This window comes from Salmo salar, chromosome ssa03 (genome assembly GCF_905237065.1).
Source record: "Salmo salar chromosome ssa03, Ssal_v3.1, whole genome shotgun sequence".
NCBI lineage: Eukaryota > Metazoa > Chordata > Actinopteri > Salmoniformes > Salmonidae > Salmo > Salmo salar.
The window spans coordinates 105,096,145-105,106,258 of NC_059444.1; the positions used below are offsets into that span (position 1 = coordinate 105,096,145).

The following is a 10,114-nucleotide window of genomic DNA, read 5'->3' on the forward strand; positions in this document are numbered from 1 at the left end:
GCTGAACATTGTCGTGAAAGAGGAGAAGGAAGAGGAGGATGTCACAGTAAAACAAGAAGTAGAGGGTGAGACTGTTACTGTGAAAGAAGAAGAGAAAGACGTTTCAGTGAAAGAAGAGGAAGACGCGTTCAGAGTGAAAGAGGAGGAGGATGTTACAGTAAAAGAAGAGGAGGAAGAGAAAAGGAGGATGCAGTTTTTGGGGTGAAAGAGGAGAAAGAGGGAGAGATAACGGTCATATTGACAGAGGAGTCAGGAGATCTGATTACCATCAGTAAGTACTGTCTTAAAAACGGGCTCTAACTGTCCAAAGGTTTTGAACGAACGTGTTGTTTTAAAGCAGCATGCTACTGAAATTCTATACTTGAAGATGTTGTTCTGTACTATAGGAATTCATGTTATAATATAATGTTAAAGCTACATTTTAAAATGGATGATTAAAGCCCTGAATGCTGATTGGCTGACAGCCGTGGTATATCAGGCCGTATACCACGGGTATGTCATGTATTTTTACTGTTCTAATTATGTTGGTAACATGTTTATAATAGCAATAAGACACCTCAGGGGTTTGTGATAGATGGCCAATATACCACGGCTAAGTTCTGTATCCGGGCACTCTGTGTTGAGTCGTGCTTAAGAACAGTCTTTAACCGTGCTATATTGGCCATATACCACACTTCCTCTGGCCTTATTACTTAACTGTAACATGTGTATACCATCAGAGTCCCCCCACCACAAAATCACAACTTAATTGTCTCACAGAATGGCAAACATGTTATAAATGAAATTTTTGACGTGTGTCCATTGTAGGCCTTGCGTAGAGTGTGTATACCCGCAAAAGCAGATTTCTAAATAATGTTGGAGAAATACATAAAATAAGTGTCACGTCCTGACCATAGTAACTGGTTATTTTCTATGGTAGAGTAGGTCAGGGTTTGACAGGCGGTGTTTTGTGTTTTTCTATGTTTTCTATTTCTATGTGTTAGTTCTAGGTTTTCTATTTCTATGTTTTTTTGGGGGTTGATCTCCAATTGGAGGCAGCTGGTCCTCGTTGCCTCTGATTGGAGATCATATTTAAGTAGGGGTTTTTCTTCCTGGGTTTTTGTGGGCAGTTGCATTCTGTTTAGTCTCTGTACCTGACAGAACTGTAAGTTGATAATTTCCTTTTGTTATTTTGTCATTAGTGTTTTGAGTAAATAAATATAATAATGAACACTCAACACGCTGCGTTTTGGTCCCCTCTATACGACGCCCGTTACAATAAGAAGCATTATTGAAATGAAATGGACACGTGTTATGGGGAGACTGAAAATATTAGCAAAAGGACAAGCGTTTTGGGAGACTGAACATAATAGCAAAAGGACAGTTTGTAAGTCTTCAAAATAACAATTTTGAAGGAAAGGTGTGGCTAAACAAAAACATATAATTTAGAGAGATAGTAATGTCCATTATTACTTTAGAGATGAAGTGGGACACCAACAAAACGTTATTAACAATGGATCAACTGCAGCCTATAACACTGACTGGAATAGTAATATATATTATTATAGAGCTCTGATCAGCCTATAAACATGACATTATCTATTATTATAGAGCTCTGCTCAGCCTATAACATGACATTATCTATTATTATAGAGCTCTGCTCAGCCTATAAACATGACATTATCTATTATTATAGAGCTCTGCTCAGCCTATAAACATGACATTATCTATTATTATAGAGCTCTGCTCAGCCTATAACATGACATTATCTATTATTATAGAGCTCTGCTCAGCCTATAAACATGACATTATCTATTATTATAGAGCTCTGATCAGCCTATAAACATTACATTATCTATTATTATAGAGCTCTGCTCAGCCTATAAACATTATCTATTATTATAGAGCTCTGATCAGCCTATAAACATGACATTATCTATTATTATAGAGCTCTGATCAGCCTATAAACATTACATTATCTATTATTATAGAGCTCTGCTCAGCCTATAAACATTATCTATTATTATAGAGCTCTGATCAGCCTATAAACATGACATTATCTATTATTATAGAGCTCTGATCAGCCTATAAACATTACATTATCTATTATTATAGAGCTCTGTTCAGCCTATAAACATGATCTATTATTATAGAGCTCTGCTCAGCCTATAACATGACATTATCTATTATTATAGAGCTCTGATCAGCCTATAAACATGACATTATCTATTATTATAGAGCTCTGATCAGCCTATAAACATGACATTATCTATTATTATAGAGCTCTGTTCAGCCTATAAACATGACATTATCTATTATTATAGAGCTCTGCTCAGCCTATAAACATGACATTATCTATTATTATAGAGCTCTGCTCAGCCTATAAACATGACATTATCTATTATTATAGAGCTCTGATCAGCCTATAAACATGACATTCCCTGAGAGATTAGATTTGGAGCATTTGTTTTTAAATCTCACCGTCACCAAGTTTATTATTAATGATGTAATGTTGTGAAAACTGACCTCAGGGTATTGAGGGATCTAGTCTAGATTAAACCTCATAGGAAGACATTTTTATTTAATGCAGGTTTCATTCAGGTCTCTCTGTTTAACTAGATACTCTGTCTTTTGCAGGAGAGAGACCAGACTCTGACAGCAGGAAGAGTTCCTCAGGGGAAACAGACCCAGAGACACCTAACCAACACCACTGCTCCCACTGTGGAAAGAGTTTTAGGTGGTTAGGGAGCCTGAAAATGCATGAGAGAACACATACAGGAGAAAAGCCCTACCACTGTTCCCACTGTGGAAAGAATTTTACTCAGTTAGGAGCCCTGGTTGGGCATGAGAGAACACACACGGGAGAGAAGCCTTATCACTGTTCCCACTGTGGAAAGAGTTTTAGGTGGTTATGGGTCCTGAAAAAGCATGAGAGAATACACACGGGAGAGAAACCTTATCACTGTTCTCACTGTGGAAACAGTTTTAGGTGGTTAGTGAGCCTGAAAACGCATGAGAGAATACACACAGGAGAAAAGCCTTTCCAATGTTCCCAGTGTGAAAAGAGTTTTAGGTGGTCGGGGAGTCTGAAAAAGCATGCGAGAAAACACACAGGAGAAAAGCCTTTCCAACATACTAATACACAGGAGGAGAAGACATACCACTGCTCTCATTGTGAAAAGACATTTTCCCAGTCAGAGGACCTGAAATCACATGAGAGAATAGAGAGGCTGTGTTCTGACTTGTGTTTCTGACTGAGAATTTGTCCACGGCCAGGATTCATAGGGCCAGGGTGTCCGCTATGGACGCCTGGAAAAAATCAGCAGTGGACATTTCTGAACGTTTATCCAACAGACCTGTACATCCATGAATGGATCTCTATAATGTGTAACTATTTCTGATGTATGTGTTGTGATGAATTGTTTAATAGATGTACTATGTTAGGTATATTTATCTGTGGTTTAATTTCAACAGATTTTACTGATGCTATTAGATTGCTGTGTGGGGGGGAGTTTGATATATACAGTGCCTTCAGAAAGTATTCACACCCCTTGACTTGTCCCACATTTCGTTGTGTTACAGCCTAAATTTAAAAATTATTTTTATTTATTTTTATTTCACCTTTATTTAACCAGGTAGGCTAGTTGATAACAAGTTCTCATTTGCAACTGCGACCTGGCCAAGATAAAGCAAAGCAGTTCGACACATACAACAACACAGAGTTACACATGGAATAAACAAACATACAATCAATTATACAGTCGAAAAATCTATATACAGCATGTGTAAATGAGGTAGGATAAGAGAGGTTAGGCAATAAATAGGCCATGGTGGCGAAGTAATTACAATATAGCAGTTAAACACTGGAATGGTAGGATGTGCAGAAGATGAATGTGCAAGTAGAGATACTGGGGTTAAATGGATTCAATACCCCATAATGTCAAAGTGGAATTATGTTTTTGGAAATGTTTACAAATTTAATTAAAAGCCTAAATAAGTTCAGGAGTAAAGATTTTGCTTAACAAGTCACATAATAAGTTGCTTGGACTCACTCTGTGTGCAATAATAGTGTTTAACATGATATTTGAATGAATACCTCATCTCTGTACCCCACACATACAATTATCTGTATTGTCCCTCAGTCGAGCAGTGAATTTCAAATACAGATTCAACCACAAAGACCAGGGAGGTTATCCAACGCCTCGCAAAGAAGGGCATGTATTGGTGGATGGGTAAAAAAAAGCAGACATTGAATATCCCTTTGAGCATGGTGAAGTTATTAATTACACTTTAGATGGTGTATCAATATACCCAGTCACTAACTCAGTTGCTGGAGAGGAAAGAAACCGCTCAGAGATTTCACCATGAGGCCAATGGTGACTTTAAAATAGTTACAGTGTTTAATGGTTGTGATATGAGAAAACTGCGGATGGATCAACAACATTGTAGTTACTCCACAATACTAACCTAAATGACAGAGTGAAAAGAAGGAAGCATTCCCAGTCAGAGGACCTGAAATCACATGAGAGAATAGAGAGGCTGTTGGCACTAAAGTAATACTACAAAAGAATGTGGCAAAGAAATTAACTTTATGTCCTGAATACAAAGCGTTATGTTTGGGGAGGGTTTGGAGGGTTTGGCTGGCTGGGACGTCCTTGTCCCATTGTGCTCTAGCGACTCCTTGTGGTGGTCAGCATGCACGCTGACTTCGGTCGCCAGCTGGACAGTGTTTCCTCCGACACATTGGTGTGGCTGTCTTCCGGGTTAAACGAGCAGTGTGTCAAGATGTGCAGTGCGGCTTGGCAGGGTCGTGTTTCAGAGGACACATGGCTCGACCTTCGCCTCTCCCCGGAGTCCGTAGGGGAGTTGCAATTGGATATCATGAAATTGGTGAGAAAAAGGTGTAAAAGTACAAAAAAAAATATATATATATATATATATATACACTCGTACTGAAATTTGATTTTTCGATGATCTGGCAGATGTGAAAACCATGTAAACACCTGCAAGACTTCGGTTAGAAGTGAATCACCTGCCTGGACATCCTAAGAACCACACAGAGACCTGCATTTTGAAGTGGGTTTAATAATACTTGTGAAAACTGACTTCAGGTGATTGAGGGATCTAGTCGAGATTAAACATCATAGGAAGTTTTATCATGTGGAGGTTTCATTCAGGTCTCTGTTTAATTAATTATATAATCTGTTTGTCTTTGACAGGAGAGAGACCAGACTCTCCTTCTGACAGCAGGAAGAGTTCTTCAGAGGAACCAGACCCTGAGATGTCCAAACCAGCAGGACGACATCACTGCTCCCATTGTGGAAAGAGTTTTACTCAGTTAGGGAGCCTGAGAACACATAAGAGAATACACACTGGAGAGAAGCCTTACACCTGCTCCTTGTGCGGAAATTGTTTTAGGTGGTTAGGGAGCGTGGAAAGGCATGAGAGGACACACACAGGAGAAAAGCCTTACCAATGTTCCCACTGTGGAAAGCATTTTGCCCAGTTAGGAAACCTGAACCAGCATGAGAGGATACACACAGGAAAAAAGACGCACCACTGCTCCCACTGTGGAAAGAGATTTACCCGGTTAAGGTACCTGAAAGAGCATGAAAGAATACATACAAATACACAAGAGGAGAAGACATACCACTGCTCTCATTGTGGAAAGACATTTTCCCAGTCAGAGGACCTGAAATCACATGAGAGAATAGAGAGGCTGTGTTCTGACTTGTGTTTTTGACTGAGAATTTGTGATTTTGTTTGGACTGTCAGACTTGAGTTCACTTTGTGTAATGTTAGTGCACAATTTTTTATTGCGATTAATCCATTGTCTGAAAGCGTTGAAAATACACTGAAAACATCCAAAATACATCCTGTATACCGCTAAAATCTACAATGCCATGTAAAAACAAGATGACATTGAGGTTAAATAAAGGGTGCTTTACCAATGTAACATATTTTGACACGTCCACTGTGGGGCTCTGCAGAGTCATAATATCCATAACAACTACAGGTCAAACAGGGAAATGGTTCACATCGTTTTTCCACCATTCATTTTCCCCATAGGGCTGTGTTTTGTTTAGGCTCACCGTGGTGTGACGTTTTGATAACCATGTAAATCTCTCTAGGTCACGGTGACTGAGGACACACAGTGTGTTGTGAATTTATTGTAATGTTTTTAAAATGGTATAACTGCTTTTATTTTAGCTGGACCCCAGGAAGAGTAGCTGCTGCCTTGGCAGGAACTAATTGGGATCCATAATAAACCCCAGGAAGAGTAGCTGCTGCCTTGGCAGGAACTAATGGGGATCCATAATAAACCCCAGGAAGAGTAGAAGAGTAGCTGCTGCCTATATTTGTCTCTCTTTACTCTCGGATTCTAAAATGCTAATTAGCGTCAAAGTAGACGACATGCAAGACTACAAATCCCTGCAACCTCCTGCATGTCATCTCTAGTGTGCTGCAGAGATGGTTGTCCTAGAAGGTTCTCCCATCTCCACAGAGGAACTCTGGAGCTCTGTCAGAGTGAACATCGGGTTCTTGTTCACCTCCTGACCAAGGCCCTTCTCCCCCGATTGCTCAGTTTGGCCGGGCGGCCAGCTCTAGGAAGAGTCTTGGTGGTTCCAAACTTCTTCCATTTAAGAATGATGGAGGCCTCTTTGTTCTTGGGGACCTTCAGTGCTGCAGGCATTTTTTGGAACCCTTCCCCAGATCTGTGCCCCGACACAATCCTGTCTCAGAGCTCTATGGACAATTCCTTTGGACCTCATGGCTTGGTTTTTGCTCTGACATGCACTGTCAACTGTGGGACCTTACAAAGACAGATGTCTGCCTTTCAAATCATGTCCAATCAATTGCATTTACCACAAGTGGACTCCAATCAAGTTGTAGAAACATCTCAAGGATAATCAATGGAATCAGGATGCATCTGAGCTCAATTTTGAGTCTCATAGCAAAAGGTCTGAATACCTAAGTAAATACATCTGCAAAAATCTCTAAAAACCTGTTTTCACTTTGTCATTATGGGATATTGTGATGTCATTATGGGGCATTGTGATGTCATTATGGGGTATTGTGATGTCATTATGGGGTATTGTGTGTAGATTGATGAGGGGGGTGAAAGTACATTTTAGAATAAGGCTGTAACAAAATGTGGAAAATGTGAAGGGGTCTGAATACTTTACTTTTCTACCGCAGTTTTGTACATGATCAAATCAAAGTTTATACACTGTCATGTGATACGTGATATAGAAAAGTCCAATCTTAGGAGAGTACTTGGGAGGCACTATACTGTGTGTCTGCAGGTGTCTATCTGGTCAAAACCACTTATACAGGTGCCCCTCCACCCTCTGGTGGGATGGATCATGTCTACAGAGAAACCTAGATTAAAATACTTAGATTTGTGTTTATTGGGTATATGTTGTGAAATTGTTAGATATTACTTGTTAGATATTACTGTACTGTCGGAGCTAGAAACACAAGCATTTCGCTACACCGGCAATAATATCTGCTAAACATGTGTATGATAAAATGTGATTCGATTTTTATTTGAAATAAACGTCCTATTTATCAAAGGTGCTTTTGGCTGGGGTCAAAATGACTCCAAAGGATTTGAATTTGTTAAAAGTCCATATTGATACAGAAACACTAAACCATGATTTAGATTTATTAAGAACAAGTTGATTGACAAAGTCATGAAAAATTTAATAGAATTGAATAAACCACATTTTGGCTATGATAAACCACATTTTGGCTATGATAAAAGATATGCCTCTGGGGTCAAAATGAACTATGTCAGAAGTATGCTTCAATGCAAATATGTAGTGGGTGTAAAGTTTGTTTTAAATTCTCACTCATTAAAAACGAATCAATCAACACATGCTTCTCTTTGAACGACTTAATATAATATGAAACTTTTCTGAAATAAATGAAAAATAAACGTTTGGTTCCTCAACTGCGTTGCCCAGTCCAGTCAGCAGATGGCGATGTGCGTCTTTTAGGTTCAGGCGATGCTGCCAGTGTGACGTATAATCTAGTGGACGGGACGCTCCTTCAACAACAACAGCTAGTCAGACACCTCGGTAGCTTTCTAGCAAACATAGCTACAACATTCACGCTCTTTACACTGTTTTGGTGTATATTAGTCGCTGTGTATTAAACACACTTCTGTCGTATGTACTTGTTGGCCCATTTAATTATATATTTACGTTGTTTGTCAGCTAGCTGGTTTGCTAAGTTAGCTTAGAACGAGGCTAGTCGCTAATGCTAACTAACTAACATCTCGACCATGAGTTCTCTAAGCTACTCTCCTGCTAAAGAAGAGGAGGTCTGCTGGACGGAGAAAGAAACTCTCGTCAAAGAGGAGGAGGAAAAGAAAGATGTTACAATACAAAAACAAGAAGTAGAGGGTGAGGCTGTTACAGTGAAAGAAGAAGAAGACGCGTTCAGAGTGAAAGAGGAGGAGGATGTTACAGTAAAAGAAGAGGAGGAAGAGAAAGAGGAGGCAGTTTTTGGAGTGAAAGAGGAGGAGGGGGAAATGACTGTTACATTGGAGGAAGAAGAGGAGGTTGGAGATGTGTTTAACACCAGTAAGTACCGTCTCTGCAGTCGTTGAACCAATATGCAGTAAAGGGGTTCTACACTTTAATGTTGTTCTGTAGGAATGGCTGAAGCTACACTGTAACGTGTAGAACATCAAGACTGGACCATCAACAAAACGTTAACAATTGATCAAATGCATCCAATGACAATGCCTGAAATACTGTAGTCCTCAATATCTCCTATTAGATTAGCCCAAGATGTTCTCTTAAAGGGGCAATCAGCAGTTGTTACATCCATTTGGGGACTTATACATTAATGATATGTACCCATTGTTTCTTGAAGAAATCACTTATAAATGCCTCATGAGCTTAGTTCAACTGTCATACCCCATCAGAACCCAAAATATAAGCTTTTATTCACTCCAATGTTTGTCAGTAAATATAAACAAACACTGTATATCCTCAAAACATGGTTAAAACTAGAATGTTGATATCATGGATGGTTACATTTCTCCAGCCCCATCCCTCAGCTTTTTACCGAAACGGGCAGGGAGTACTATTTGTTATTGTTTCTACTGCTGATTGCTGCCCCGTTACTCCTCAAGGTCCAAGGACTGTATGTTATTTTCAGAGGTAGACTGGCTCTGGTAGCTAAAATAGTCAACTATTCCATCTAAATGTGAATCGATTCTCAATTAAGATACATTTCTAGAAGCATAAATTGATGTACTTTCATATCAATTCAGAATAATTTCACACAATATTTAAATATCACAAAAAAATAATTTCACATAATACTTTCCGGACTAGTCTCCCAGTCCCTGCTGCTGAAAAACATCCCCACAGCATGATGCTGCCACCACCATGCTTCACCGTAAGGATAGTGCCAGGTTTCCTCTAGACGTGACTCTTGGCAGTCAGGCCAATGAGTTCAATCTTGGTTTCATCAAGCCAGAGACTCTTGTTTCTCATGGTCTTAGAGTCTTAACCTCTCTAGTGTAGGGGGCAGTATTTGCACGGCCGGATAAAAAACGTACCTGATTTAATCTGGTTATTACTACTGCCCAGAAACTAGAATATGCATATAATTGTTTGATTTGGATAGAAAACACCCTAAAGTTTCTAAAACTGTTTGAATGGTGTCTGTGAGTATAACAGAACTCATATGGCAGGCAAAAACCTGAGAAGATTCCAAACAGGAAGTACCCTCTCTGACCATTCCTTGGGCTTCTTGGCTCTGTTTATTGAACATTTAGGATCTTTGCTGTAACGTGACACTTCCTACGGCTCCCATAGGCTCTCAGAAGGCGGCAGAACATTGAATGATGACTTTGCAGGCCATGGCTGAAAAACACTAGCGCATTTGGATAGTGGTCGTTCTGAGAACAATGAGACTGGGGGCGCGTGCACGAGCCGACACCATGTTTTTATTTTTTCGTCTTTGAACGAAAACAGGGTTTCCCGGTCGGAATATTATCGCTTTTTTTACGAGAAAAATGGCATAAAAATTGATTTTAAACAGCGGTTGACATGCTTCAAAGTACGGTAATGGAATATTTAGAATTTTTTTGTCACGAAACGCGTCGGGCGCG

General features: G+C 39.5%; 1 long non-coding RNA gene across 1 annotated transcript; it reads left to right on the forward strand.

Moving 5' to 3' along the window:
* The first annotated feature begins 201 nt into the window (after window positions 1–201).
* LOC123741826 (uncharacterized) lies at window positions 202–3,426 on the forward strand. The gene is made up of 2 exons (XR_006769376.1): window positions 202–271; window positions 2,617–3,426. It is a non-coding gene; the product is annotated as an uncharacterized lncRNA (long non-coding RNA).
* Window positions 3,427–10,114: the final 6,688 nt, after the last annotated feature.